Raw genomic sequence first — 14,556 nt, 5'->3', positions numbered from 1 at the left:
TATCTGTGTGTAGCATATTTTTATACATTGTTCCGTCAACCCACCCCTGTGGGAACAATCCTGTCAGGGGGCTGCGGCATGGGGGCAGACTCCTCCTTCAGCAAATAGCTCTTTAAAGGGCCCCAAATGTCCCTGGGTCTCGACGTTGGTGGCAAAGTGATAGCAAACAATTCACAATTGGTATTGCAATAAATGAGGCTGTAAAGCCAGGCTTTAGTTGTTGGGATGAATTTGTTGCCCCACTGTAGCTCTATCTCTTGCTTGGCTAATAACAAGGTAATGGAAATTAATCTGCGTACCCATTTGGGAAAGTTGTGGACGTAACCCAGCAGGGCAACCTCAGGTATAGGGTTAATGTCCAAATGTATCATACGTGACATAATTTTGTATACTGCCCTCAAGTATCCCCCCACTTTCACACAAGGTCATGTGAACAAAGTCTGCATGCTGTGCTCCACACTTCGGGCATAAGTGTGGGCGCGAGGGATCCATGGAATGGCGTTTTGCCGGGGACATGTATGCTCTTAATGTGAATTTCAAGTGAATTAGTTTATTTTTACTGTTCAAAGAGACTTCCCTAGTCTGGGTACAGCAGAAGGCCCATTGGTCATCTTCTATTGGGTGGCCTAGGTCTCGTTCCCAGGTCTCCCGTATCTTGGTGTTTTTACTGGGGATTAATGCCATAGAGGCTCTATATAGTTTGGAAATGAGGTGATCTCCATCTTGGTTTGTGATCAGAAGGGTCAGTGGTTTAAAAGAAATGGGCTTAAGGGGGAACTCGGTCATCCGTGCCCTCAGTGCGCTGCGGAGTCTGCTGAGTATGAAATGGTCCATAAAGGAAGCCTCGCTAAAACTGTCTTCCTCAATGCTGGAAAACACATGTCCTCCCAGAAATAGATCCCCAAACGTTTTTAATGAGTATGCACTGAGTGTACGCTGTACTAGCTTTTCTTCTGTAATTAGCAGCGATAAGTCATTGATCACTGGTAAGGCAGAGGAATATAAAGTATGATGTCCAGTCATACACACTAGTTTCTTCCAAGCCCAGCAGGTGGTGGAAACTGTCTATATATCACGGGGATCCCTGGGAAACCCTTTCGGTAGTATCATTCTGAGTTGGACCGGGAGCACCAGTTCAGCCTCAGGCTTGGAGTAAGGTGCATCAGGGTGATACCAGGAGTGCGCAAAACTGCGTTGCGTGACTAGATCATACATTTGGAAATTGGGGACCCCCAGTCCTCCCCTCTTGCGTAGCAGGGTCAGCGTGTCCCAGCTAATCCTATCTCTGCATCCACCCCAAACCAGTCTGATCAAATGGGACCGAATTGTGTGAAAGAAACTGTTGGGCAGCGGGATGGGGATATTTTGAAATAAATATAAAACCTTATAAAAATTTAGGGAGCACCACCATTTTAATAATAAGCGTTCTACCAGCCAGCGAGAGTGGAAGTTTTATCCATTGTTTGACCTGTTGCTCCAGCGTATTTAGCGCTGGACCATAGTTCCTCAAGATGATCTGGTTAACCTCCTTGTGGAGTTGTATTCCCAAGTATCTGGTGGACTCATTGCACCATGTCAGGGAGAATTCATATTCCTACTAGCAGTGCAGGTTGTCAATGGGAAGATTTCTGATTTCCCCCAATATATGCCCAATGCTGAGAATCTACCAAAGCGGATCTAGGTTTTCCTGACGGTGACGAACATACAATACAATGTCATCTGCTTAGAGGGAGATAAGTAGTGTCTTTCCTGTAGGTGCCTGACTAAGGGGTCCAGCGCTATAATAAAAAGTAACGGTGACAGCGACAGCCATGTCTTGTGCCATGAGAAAGTTAAAATTTGAGGATTATGAGTCTGGCCATTCGTGAGGCATAAAGCAATGCTGTGAGATTGACAAACCCCTTTGTCATACCCATTCTTTGTATGGCAATTAGGAAAAAAGACCACTCCAAGGAGTTAAAGGCCTTCTTAGCGTCGAGTAGCAGCGCTGCCACCGGAATCTCTGGGGCTATCCTGTGAATCACAGCAAAAAGCGTACGGAGGTCGAGGGCCATTGACCTGTGCTGGACGAATCCCGACTGAGCGGGTGAAATAATCTTATCCAGCAGCAGTGCCAATCTCAGCGCTATCATTTTTGCCAGGATCTTGTAATCAAGATTTAACTGGAACAGTGGCCTGTATGATACAGAAAGAAGCGGGTCTTTGCCGGGCTTGGGGAGCAATATGATAATGGCTTACCACAGCGTGGGGGGAGCACTAACCGTTCAAGAGCTTCGTTGTAAACCTCCAGCAGATTGGGAGCTAGCATAGTTTTGTAGGCCTTGTAGAAATTGCCAGTGAAACCGTCGAGGCCAGGGGGTCGTTGAGCCATTCAGCCATTCCCAAAAGAACGATGGCTTTAACCCAGATCTCTTGACTGGGGGTGAATGTATGATTTATTCAGCATTCCGTCCATCATTTGTTTGCGTAGCACTTTTCACCCTAAGTGGGATGGGTATGCCCAGACGTGGGTCCCTTGCTCACTGTGCCACTGGAATCAAGCTAGCCTGGCTGATGAAGGGTAATACCCAGAAACCGGTCCCAGGATGCTTGTTTCGGGTCCAGGGAGGATCTGCCTTGGCAGTTCGGTCTGGACTGTTCCCATGAGGCACAGGGTCAAGACTCATTTGCATATGGCTGGGTCTAAACTGGGGTGGCATGGTGAGCAAAAGAACAATGGATTTAACCCAGATCTCTTAACTAAGGGTGAATGTATGGTTTATTCAGCATTCCGTCCATCATTTGTTTACGTAGCACTATTCACTGCATCAATGGCACTGGTAATTACCTCAGCAGAGAAAGGCTCCACTAAGAACTGCTGCATAACTTTATCCAACCATATTAATGCAATGTCTTCTAAATATGCTGTGCGGGCCTCATCGCAATGTGTAACTCGCGTCGTATACAGGTTAGAGTAATAACTGAGGAACTCGTCACGAATGTCAGGGGTGCCGGTCAGCATCTTCCTCTGTGAAGAGCGGAGACTGACAATGTATGACCGACCTGAAGGGGTCCTCAGGAGTCTCGCTAATGTGCGGCCTGGTCTATTCCCTTCGCCATATCGACGTGCAATGGAGTATTTGCTTAAAAAATGTGCCTCCCGTTCCCTAAACTCCGTTAATAGAGCCAGCCCGCGACTACCAGTGGCCTGATTGGAGCTTCTAGACTATTCCTGGTCTAGTAAGCTTAGCTGTTGTTCGATGCTCACTAGTGTGCACCGTAAGTCTTTTAATACCCCGGCATGCTTGGAAATACAGTCCCCCTTACATATGCCTTAAATGCTTCCCAGAGTGTGGCCCAAGATTGGACCGATCCCTCATTTTGTTCAAAATATTCAATAATTGCCTTGTGTAGCTCAGAACGGAATACCTCATCAAGAAGGGCCAGGCTGGGAAACGGCCACTGTCTATCACTACCCTCCGGACGTGGGATTCTAAGCATCAAAGTTACTGGGAAGTGGTCAGAGAGCATTCTGGGCATGTGCTGGTAAGCTTTGAACCAGGAAGAAAAGTTAGGAGACACTAGCCAGAAGTCCAGTTGTGTCCAAGTATCATGCTGTGCGAAGTAGTGGGTGTATGTACTGTCCCTTGGCCAACAATGACACCACACATCTAATAGTCAGAGTTCTTCACACAGGTTTAATAGATTGTGTTGAGCATGTGGTTTTGTGTTGGGGAGACTGTTGTCCTATCTTGTGTAGGCTCTAGCAGGAGATTAAAGTCCCCAACCATACAGACATAACCTGCATCTAACTGTAGCATCTGCATATGTAAATCTTGGAAACAATTACTGGTCATCTGTATTTGGCGCATATACACATATAAATGCTATTTGTCTGCCCAGAAGATGTCCCTCTACAATAGTGTACCTGCCCCCATTATCAAAAGAGACACTGGAGAGTTGAAAGGGCAAGTGCTTGTGTATAAGTATGGCTGTACCACTAGCATATGAACAATAATTTGCAAAGTATATGTGAGGCCCCTATGCCGTAGCAATATATGTTGCTGTGGTTTTGGGCAGGTGCTTTTCATGAAGAAACGCAACATCTATCTGGAGCAGCTGCAAGTAATTTAAAACTTGATTTCCATTCCTGGCGTTATTTCGGCCTCTGACGTTCCAGGTGATCAGTGTTACGTTGGAGTAGGTGGACAAGTTACCCCGGGTTGTCATGGGCCTGGCGGAGAACTAGGACTGTTTGTGCATTGTTAAAAACAGTATAACTGCAGCATTGAGCAGTGGACATGAAATAAATGGTAGACAATGTGAACAAACAAACCCCCCTCCACCTCCCACCCATCCTTTCACCCTCAGCGGCAGGGAAATCCCCTGTTGTCTAATCCACAGAGAGTACCTATAGTTTCCCCATACGTATGAGGAGTTGGAGAGAACATCATACACTCAAGGTGGTATATTCCAATCAAACGTGATACACACTTGGGGTGAGGCAGCGCCTCGCCATCCTACCCATCTTTGATAGGATGATTAGAAAAAATTAGATCCAATCAATTTTTCTTTCCAAAAAGCCATTTAGGACATCAGGACATATCTGACCGCTGTTCTGAAGGGGCAGCAGTTCTGTTTCATTCTGAGGAGAATAATTCCACATGGACCGTCGATCCGCTGTGATGAGGGTAGACTCCAGCAGGATTTTCTGTTGGGGGCCATCAGTTCCTTTGTACTTGCTTCAAAACTCTTGGACCTCTGAAGGGGTATCAAATACACAAGTCCTTACTGCCACATCGACGCACAGGTGAGGTGGGTAGATCATGTCATACTTCAGGCCTAGGTTTCAGAGCGTAGCTTTTACACCGGTGTATTTCCTCCTTGTCTCTTGTACCATGGCTGTGAAGTCCGGTAACAGTGTGATGGTGGATCTCTGCCAGGTTATGGCGCCAATTTCCCGTGCCAGCCGCTATGCTGTCTCTCTATCATGAAAATTTAACAGTGGGGCCAGGATAGCCCTCAGCGGGGCACCTGGGATGGGGCGAGGCCCAAGTGTGGGGTGAGCCCACTCTACCAAAAAGGTAGAGGTAAAGGGCTCACTGCCTAATAAATCCATAAGGGATGTTTCAACAAAGGTGTTCATGCGACCGATGTTTGTAGTCTCCGGGACCCCAAGAATACGCACATTATTTCGCCTACTTCTTGCTTCTAAGTCTTCATTTTTCATGGTGACATTCTTCACAAGAATGTTAAACTCGTTCTAGGCGTTTAACAGATTGTGCGGCCCCATCCTCTAGATCGGATACTCTGCCTTCAACTGTGTCTAAGCGATGTTCATGCACGTCTAATTTTGCCCCCATGCTGTCTAGGCACTTCTCCAGAGAATCAAAATGACCATCCAGTGCCCTAAACCCTGCCTTCAGTTCCAACATCAGGCCGTCTGAACCGGTGGGGTCATTCTCTGGCCTGACCATCTCCATGCCCCTCTCTGCCATTTCTGTGTCCAGGCCTGCCTGTGCTCCACTTGGCTTGTTGAATTGTAATACCCTTTGCTTAGGGTCTTTCCGCCCAATGACCGCACAGCAGCAATGGTATGTGGCGGCCTCAGGCTATGTAATACCGCGCTGGTGAGCAGTTCACGCCCAACAGGGCTTCAATGTCCGCCGTTTATTCTGCGCCTCCGTTTGACTCAGCTGTACTCAATCTGGACTGCTGCGTGGTGATTCCCGCAAACTCCGGTTGTATAAACCGGTACGGGCCAGTATTGTGGCAAGGCAATAGGGAGCCAGGATCTCATCTCTGCAGTCTAGTGCTCTGCTCAGGCCCGGTCAAATTGTGCAAGGTGCGGCTTAAGCCCCAGATGCAGCTTATGCAAGTTTGTGACATGCTTGGTAAGGTTGCGGAACCCGCTCTTCCCATCGCACTGCGCGGCTCCCAGCCTCCACAGACCGGTGCCGCCAGTCGAGTGACAGGCCCTCAGGCTCACCTCGACCCCTCTCGTCGCTGGGCCTCCGGGAGATATGCAGTCAGCCTACCTGTGGGCCTGGGAACCTGCAGCCGAGGTGCAGGACCTCTCTGTCGGGTCGTGATCGTCTCTCGTGTCCCGATCCTTCTGCTCTGCAGGCTGCGAGGCACGTCTTCTTTGAGTCTCCAGTGCACGTGCACCAGCTCCAACTCAGGATCTCTCCGAGCAGGCCTCCAGCCACGCTCCTCCCAGCACCGCATGCTTGATCTCAGTCCCTGCAGCCGCTACGGGGGTTATTGTACCTCAGTTCTCGATGGGGCACATTGTGGCATCCAAATCTGTCTGCTTTGGGGAGGATGGTTGGGTATCTAACGCGGATGGATCCAGGATGTCGGGTCGGATGGCGGAGCTGCAGCGCTACGCGGTCATCTTGGTCAGTAGCCCGGCCACGCCCCGCACAGGTGGAGATTGTTCAAATAAAATATAACATCTGCAAGATATATGGTCCCAATCAGGATGACCCTCAGGTCATGGATGGTATTCAGCTATGGTGTCCTCAATTGTGTTTTAGATTATAAAATCAATACAACTAATAATTGTGCTGCTCCTCGTATGCTTAGAGGTCGACATGGAACAACAGCTTTGACGAGTGAACATAGCTTAATCAATACCTGGTGAACATTCAAAAAGCAGGGAAACCTAGCTTTATCTGTTATTCTCAGGTTTATAATCATTATTCCTGAATCAATTTTGCCCTTGCACCGATTAGCATACTCAATGATATTGAGATTGGGAGAGGCCCTAAGCTAATATCGGATCATATTCCTCTCATTTATTCTTTAAAACATCATTCTGTTGGCTCATTGGCCATTTGAATGACACCTCCTTACAGATGACGAATATAAATGCATGATGCTTATGTATCCACCGGAATTCATAAGGAACAACCTTGGCTCTACCTCTATCTTAGTTGTGTGGGAAACATTTATGGCCTATATTAGAGGAAAATAGACAACATCCTCTTGGGGTGAGCTGTGCTCTCCTTGCAGCTCAGGACTCAGGCTTGTTTCCTTTACCTTCTAATTACACAAGTTTGCCCCCTTGTCTTCTGGGTCATCATCCTTTGGGGCGGACTGCACCATTGGTCTTTCTCATAGGCTCTGAGGGATACCTGTAGATCCAACTTGATAGACTTCTTGCTTATATTCAGACCCCTGTCTTTCTAGAGCCTCTGAAGGCTAGCCCTGTAGAGGGTGTCGATATTGGTCAGATACATCTCCATGGTACAACAAAGGGAGGTAGGACACTTACATTTCGAAAAAGTGGAAAACAACCAATGGAAAACTAAGTTGAATTAGAAAAGAGGTCAACTCTGTTGTCAAATTATTCATATGGGATATTTGTGTCACCCATATCACTGTATGGTAATGCTAAAGTACTGTGCCTCACAACTGAACACCAATGTGAGAAATTGGATTGTTGGTTGAACAGGGGTTACCCCATGTCAGGCATTCCATGCCAGGATGAGTCCCAAAAGTCACCAAATTAACCTGTGCTTAACCTTCTGGTACCTTAGTACAAAAGCAGTCAGGTTTAACAAAGTAAAAACACAATACAAGACAATCCTACACCAATTTAGAAAAATTGAGTACATTTTAATAGCTTATTTGGAAGGGCACCACTTGGGGGGGTTAGGACTCACACAGGCTGGGTGCAGGTTCAAAATGGTTGAAACCTTTTCTGCCAGAGGCTCTGATCAGAAGGCCAGCCTAGCTCTTGCAGTCACTCTGGTAGTGCTGGGCTTAACAGCAGAACAGGGCTCAAAGAGCAAGGCATGCCTCAGAGTGTTCAATCAGGCTCCAAGCAACAAAGCAGGCCTTTCAGGTGCAGTAAGCAGTCTTGTGGATTACACAGCAGGCCACAGCAGCAGTTAGTCCTTTGAGAGTCACTCCACAGGTCCAGAAAGTGAACTGATGAGTATGTCTGAGGGTCTTTTTTTATATCTGGTACCTTCTTTGAAGTAAGAGAAGTTTCTAGAGAATTCCTTTTGAAGCACTTTACATTTCCTGACTCCCAAGTCCTTTGAGTGAAGACAGGGCACAGCCTACTCAGTTGAAAGTGGAGTTGTGCCCAACTCCGCCCCCTTTCTGCAAGTTGATGGCCCACCCAGGCACACCTGTTGTGTGGTTCTTCACGGAGAAATAAGTGAACTGCCAACTTCACCCACTCACGCATCCCAGTACAGGCTGCAGGCACCAAACAGTTACGGGAGGAAAATGGCAACTTTCTAAAAGTGCCATTTTCAAAATTATAACTTAAAAGCCAACTTTATCATAAATGATGATTTTTTATTACAATTTCTCAGACACCCAACTTTTTTACCTGCTCCCAATCAAATGTTAGCACGTATTAAGTGCAATAAGCAACCCAATTCTATCCTACGGGAGATGTAGGCCTCACAGAACTGAAAAACGAACTTAGCAGTTTTTCATTAAAGTTACTGTCCAACCTTTTTATTACAATGCACTCTGCCCTATTGGCTACCTAGGGCCTACATTAGGGGTGACTTATATGCAAATGTGCCTTCGGCAAGGGGGTTATATTGCTAAGTTGAATTGGCAGTTTAAAATTGCATGCAGGCTGCATTGGCACACTTGGGACATATTTTAAGGTGCTACTTATTGGCAACATTTATATCACTCTTCAAGGGACTTATAAGTAAGTTAAATATGCCAAGGTATCTGCCAATTTTACCATGCTTGAAGGAGAGACCTCAAGCATTTTAGCATTGATTAGCAAAAAGTGCACAGAGTCATAGAGCCAATGAAAACGAATTCCATCAGAAAAGGGGAGGGTAAAAGCAAATATTTTAGGAAAGAACACCCTAAGGCTGGTTTGTCAAAATAATACCATAAAATTGCTTTGAGAGCTGAGCCTCCGCTGTCCAGTATCTAAACGAATAGTGGAAGCAAAATGGAGATAAAAGAGTCTACTTTGGCAGCTACCAGAAGTTGCACTTATCTGTGTGCATTATGAAAAGCGTTCTAAATGAATAAATGCATGTGTCATGTCGTTAATTGCCAAAGAATAATGCACTGTATCTTTGTAAATTGTCTATAATAGTAAATCATTTTAAAAGATACAGGCCGGTGATCACAGAAGAAATCTGCAGAGAACTTTCTGACCTTGACTTTAGGTACCATTTGCATTTGTCCATGTTCATGCTTCATGTGCTGAGAACTGCATTAAAACCATTACTATTGATGATACTATTAAATTCTTTCACCGTCCATTTCACCTTAAACAATTCTTTGCACAATTTCCCTTCTGCAGTTAGATAACTATTCAACAACACATTGAGTGTTTAAGACAGATTTTATGAATAATGAATTGTTGTACATATTTGAAGCGCCTTTAAACCTACAGTAATGAACAGCAGATGGTAAATGTTCTTTGGGAGAAACCTACACTAAGGTAAATGGACTGACTTACCTCAATGAGATGTGTGAGTGGTTCTGTTTCCTAAGAATAAATTGTTCAACCTTAATTTGCACATGTTTTGGGTATCACGAGGAGAAATTGCAACAATTTCTTCAGGTCTCTTAATGGATGCATTTAAAGTCAAATATTTTAGGAACTATAGTGGCATGTTAATTTTGACTGAAAGTTGTAAAGCAAAAAAACATTATTTTCTATAGAATGTAAAGTAAATTCAAATAAAGACCAAAAACCACTAACATTATTTGAATGGGAATAAAGACGTAAGTAAATTTGATAATAAGTATAACAGGAAGAAATTGCGAGAAGTGTAAGAAAATTATACATTTAAATGGCCAACCAGCAACAAATGAACACACCTCAACTTGCCACCTATTGCATTATCTTTGTTATAAAATCGGAGCTAAGGTTCAACTGAAGTTTCCCGCTCTTCTCCGTGTAATGTGGAATAACCAGATGCACCAAATCAAAACGGGAGAAGAAGCGGATGCTTTAATAGAAAGAATTAAAAGCAGCGTAGGAAAATAGGCCTTCTGTATGTATCCTCGATAGATCCAGAAGCAGAATACGAGGGTTAAAATAATAAATCCTTATGTGGCTTAACGTGGTTCAAGTTAGATCTATTAAGCACTCTTATGTTATTTGATTCACTTCTCTCTTTATAGTCCGGGGGGGGGGGCAGGGGTCGAATAGATTCGCCTATTGGAAGGGAGGGTTCCTCAAGGTGGAGGGTGGCACAGGGGGTTTGGGGAAAAGGTGGTAGGGTGGACACGGGTGGGGAGCAGTGGGTAAAAAACAAAAAAAATGAATCTCCTCTCGTATTAAATGTTGGTCTTGGGAACGGTAGGTCTGTAGGTTCGATCCAAAGTAATGGCTTCTAATCGTAATATGGGGGGGAGAAGGGTCATCTTCACTTCCTGGAATGTTAATGGGTTAAGGTGTCCCCGTAGGCAAAGTCTGATTTTAAAATATCTTGAGCTTTCCTCGGCCCAGGTTTGCATTTTACAGGAAACTCACCTGAGCCAAACGGAAAGTTCTCTCCTTTTCTCCAGGGCTCCCTGGATAGATTGTTTTTGTACCTCTCAGCAGTCAGCCCACAACAGAGGGGTGGCAATTTTGGTCAAAAAGGGCCTACATTGCACTATAACAAATTGCCAGTCTGATTCATCCGGAAGGTGGTTGGTGGCACTCTCTCCATCGATGGCACTAATTTAACCTGTGTGTCATATTACGGACCAAACACTGACGACCCCTCTTACATCGGTAAACTTCAGTTGATTTTAACTCTGGCAATGCCCCCTTTCGTCATAGGTGGTGACTTTAACCTCCTCTTAGACCCAGTCAGGGATAGATCCAACCTGAGCTATTACATCGGTGCCCCAAAATCCTGTCGAGCCTTTATCAATTTATTAAATGACTTAGACTTGGCAGATGTCTGGAGGGCAAAGAAAGGTGATTTGCAAGAATTCACGTTCTATAGCAAAAAGTACAGACATTCCTCCCGAATCGATTATGTCCTGGCAGACTCACCATCCCTCAATAATATTGAGGAAATATTAGTTAAACCTAGTCACCTTTCCGATCATGCGCCAATCCAGATTGTCTATAGAGCCAAAGGGTCGGCGTTGCAGTCAAGATGGACACTAAATAGAGCGATGTTGTCCGATCTTGAGATTATTAAGGCTGTTAAGCTTTCCACTAATAACTTCTTTGAGTTAAATGGGGGATCAACGTCATGGGATTTTATTTGGGATGCATACAAGGCTAATCTGAGAGGTAATTTTCATAGCCTCATCTGTTTTAAAAACAGAATTGAAGCTAGTGCCCTAAAATCTGCTGAGGCGAAAATAAGTCAGTTGGAGAGGGATAGGAATAGACTTCCCCAGGGAGATTCAGAACAACTATCGCAAGTTTTAAAAGATCTGGAAGATGTAAGACGGGAATACAGAGGGAAGTTAGAATCAAAGTGCAGGGCACAAAGGCACGCAAGGAACATGCAGAATTTAGAGTACGGCGAAAAAGCTGGGGCTCTACTTGCATGGAAGGCCAGAACGGATAGAGCAAAAAATAACATTAATACATTGACAATAAACAGTACGGGGGAGACCTCGAGTAGATTTGAAGATCTCCAATCCTGCTTACTTTCTCTCTATTCAGATCTGTATAAAGAGGATTTGGAGCCCTCCCCACGCTCAGTTCAAGCATGGTTAAGCACTAAATCTCTTCCCTCTATAACAGAGGAATGCAGAAAGGAATTAGAGACCCCCATCAGCATGGAAGAAATAAGTGGGCTAATCAATAAAAGCAAGAATAAAAAAGCTGCCGGTACAGACTCACTCCCAAATGAAGTATATAAACTTGTAGCGGAAGAACTGACCCCTGCCCTGTGCTCCCTGTTTAATGCGGTCTATAGTCCTGTCGGTAGGGTTCCAGAGTCTTGGAAAGAGGCAACTATAGTCTTGATCCTCAAACCAGGTAAAGATCCACTAAGTGCTGATTCTTATCGCCCTATCTCCCTGCTTAACGCCGACTATAAGATCTTTATGGCCGTGTTGGCAGGGAGACTGGCGAAGCTGGTCCCCAAGTTGATTCATCCAGATCAAAAGGGGTTCATAGAAGGCAGGCAGATCCAAGAGCAAACTCAGTTAATGATAGGTAACATCGATTTGGCCACCACAAGATCTGACCCTCTGGCTATAATAGCCCTGGACGCGGCCAAAGCATTTGATAGAGTTTGCTGGGTTTACTTATGGGAGGTACTGGCAACATTAGGGTTTGGTCCAATCTTCATCCAAACTCTGAGAAACTGCTATCAAGGTTCATCTGCTCGTATCTTACTGAACGGGACACTTACACCAGCCTTTAGCATTCAGAGAGGGACTCGGCATCGTTGCCCGATCTCTCCACTTTTGTTCAACTTCTACATTGAACCACTAGCCCAAGTCATCAGGTTAGATAATGATATTCATCCCTTTAAATCTCTATCTTACAGTTGCAAATTAGCACTGTATGCTGATGACCTGACTGTATTTATGAACAATCCTGGTGTTGCGCTTTCCCTTTTAGAGTCTATTACGGAGGAATTTGGGGCTCTGTCAGGCTACCTGGTAAATAAATCTAAGACGGAGGTGATGGGCTGGAATGTTGAACAATGGGGAGGAGCTGACTCAGTAGAATTAAAATACTTGGGTATCTACATAGTCAAAGATCTAGCCAGAGTCCCCTCTCTAAATCTGTCCAGAGTAATCAAGGAAATAGATCGCCTCTTCTCTAGATGGAGAAATCTCCCTTTGACCTTATACGGGAAAGTCAATCTGGTGAAGATGATCATTCTCCCCAAGGTCTCCTATGTCTTCTCTGCTATTCCTCTACCTTTTCCCCAAATCTTAATAAGTAAAGTTCAGAGTAAGATCGGGAGTTTTATCTGGGGAGATAAAGGTACCCGATTATCGTGGAAAAAACTAAGGCGTAGACTCGCTAAGGGGGGTTTGGCACTCCCGGATATATGCTGGTACGCAGTGGCCTTCCAGTTTAAAGCTATTCGATCGCTACTGGTGAGACCTGAAGACTCGGCGTGGGGGAAACTGCTCTATGAAATGACAAGAACGGCAGAAGAGGGAGTAAGAGTAGAGGCATTTCTGCATAAGTTTGGCGCTACAAAGTACTTCAAAAAAGTACGCTTGGGAGGAGGAGCCTAGCGCGCACCCAAGATGGCCGCGTAGGTGCGAGGCTCCCGAGGACCTCCGCGACCTCCTGCATAAATCCTGACCGAATCCTGTCCTAGATGAGGGGACTGTGTTTCTGAACCCGAGCTGAGGTGACGCCCGTTTTCCGTTTTCGATTCGGACCTCGGACACCGGCGGGAGCACCGATTAAGGTTTGCGGCCTTCTCCACGCCGGCCCCCCGTACTGGAGTTGTGGGGCGATCCGGCGACAAAGTGAATAACAGCGGCGGGCAAGGCTGGGCGATTCGCGCACCCCGCACTTTCACTTTCGCTTTTGCGCCCTCCTTGCTGCCAGGCGAGGTAGGGTTGCGAAGCGGTGTGCGGTGGTGTGGCCTCGTTGGGGTGCCCTGCCGGCCCGCCGGCTGCGGTCCGTCCTGCGGAGCGGTTGTCGCCCCCCCCCCGAGCCCTTGAACGGGATTGTCTACCCCCTTTTTGAGGAGATTGGCACGATTTGGGACCGCGACAATGGCCACAAAACAAGATGGCGACCGGGCTAAGGTGAAGTCGACCCGTCGTGGCGCGGCCCATCAATCCAACAATATGGACCGCTACACCCTCCTGAAGGGATCTCCAGAGGTGCTGCGTAGATCCCCTACGGGCCCGACTGACGCTCCTGCTCTGCCCACGGACCTGACCCTCCGAGATGTCATGGGCGCCATCGCCGAGATGAAGGCCTCGGTGGACCAGCGCTTTGACACTCTGGCGCAGAAGATCGACTCGGTCCTCGTGGACGTGGGCCTCGTGAGAGCCGATCTTTCAAAAACAAATGACCGGGTCGATTCTTTGGCCCACTCTACTTCGGGCCTCACATCCGACGTGGCGGCCCTCCAACAGGAGGTGCGCAGGCTTGGCCAGGCGAGCGCCCTGATGCATCGTCGACTGGAGGATTCCGAGGGTCGGGCCCGGAGGAATAATGTCCGCATTATCGGGGTGCCGGAGGGACGCGAGGCAGAGGCAGCGGATCTGTTCGTGGAGGAATTGGTCCTCACCCATCTCCAGCCTCGGGGGCTGAGTAAATTTTTTGCAGTGGAACGTGCCCACAGGGTCCCCGGGGGTAGGCCTAAGGTCGGAGCCCCTCCGAGGCCTCTCATCGCCCGGATTTTCAATTTTCGGGACAGGGACGCTATCCTGCAGACCTCCAGGCTACAAGGGCCGGTCAGACTTGACAATATGGATATCAATTTTTATCCTGACTTTACTCCGGCGGTCCAAAAGCAGCGCCTGAGTTTTCTCGGTGTCAAACGTCGCCTACGGGACCTGAATATCAAATATGCGAGGTTTTTTGCGGCTAAGCTGAGGGTGGAGGTGGATGGCCGCACGCACTTTTTTGATCGTCCCGAGGCGGCCGGGGACTGGCTGGACACTCTGCCCGGAGATCGGGGCCGG

Source organism: Triturus cristatus, chromosome 2_1 (assembly GCF_964204655.1).
Source record: "Triturus cristatus chromosome 2_1, aTriCri1.1, whole genome shotgun sequence".
NCBI lineage: Eukaryota > Metazoa > Chordata > Amphibia > Caudata > Salamandridae > Triturus > Triturus cristatus.
Note: the sequence above shows the minus strand (reverse complement) of the source record.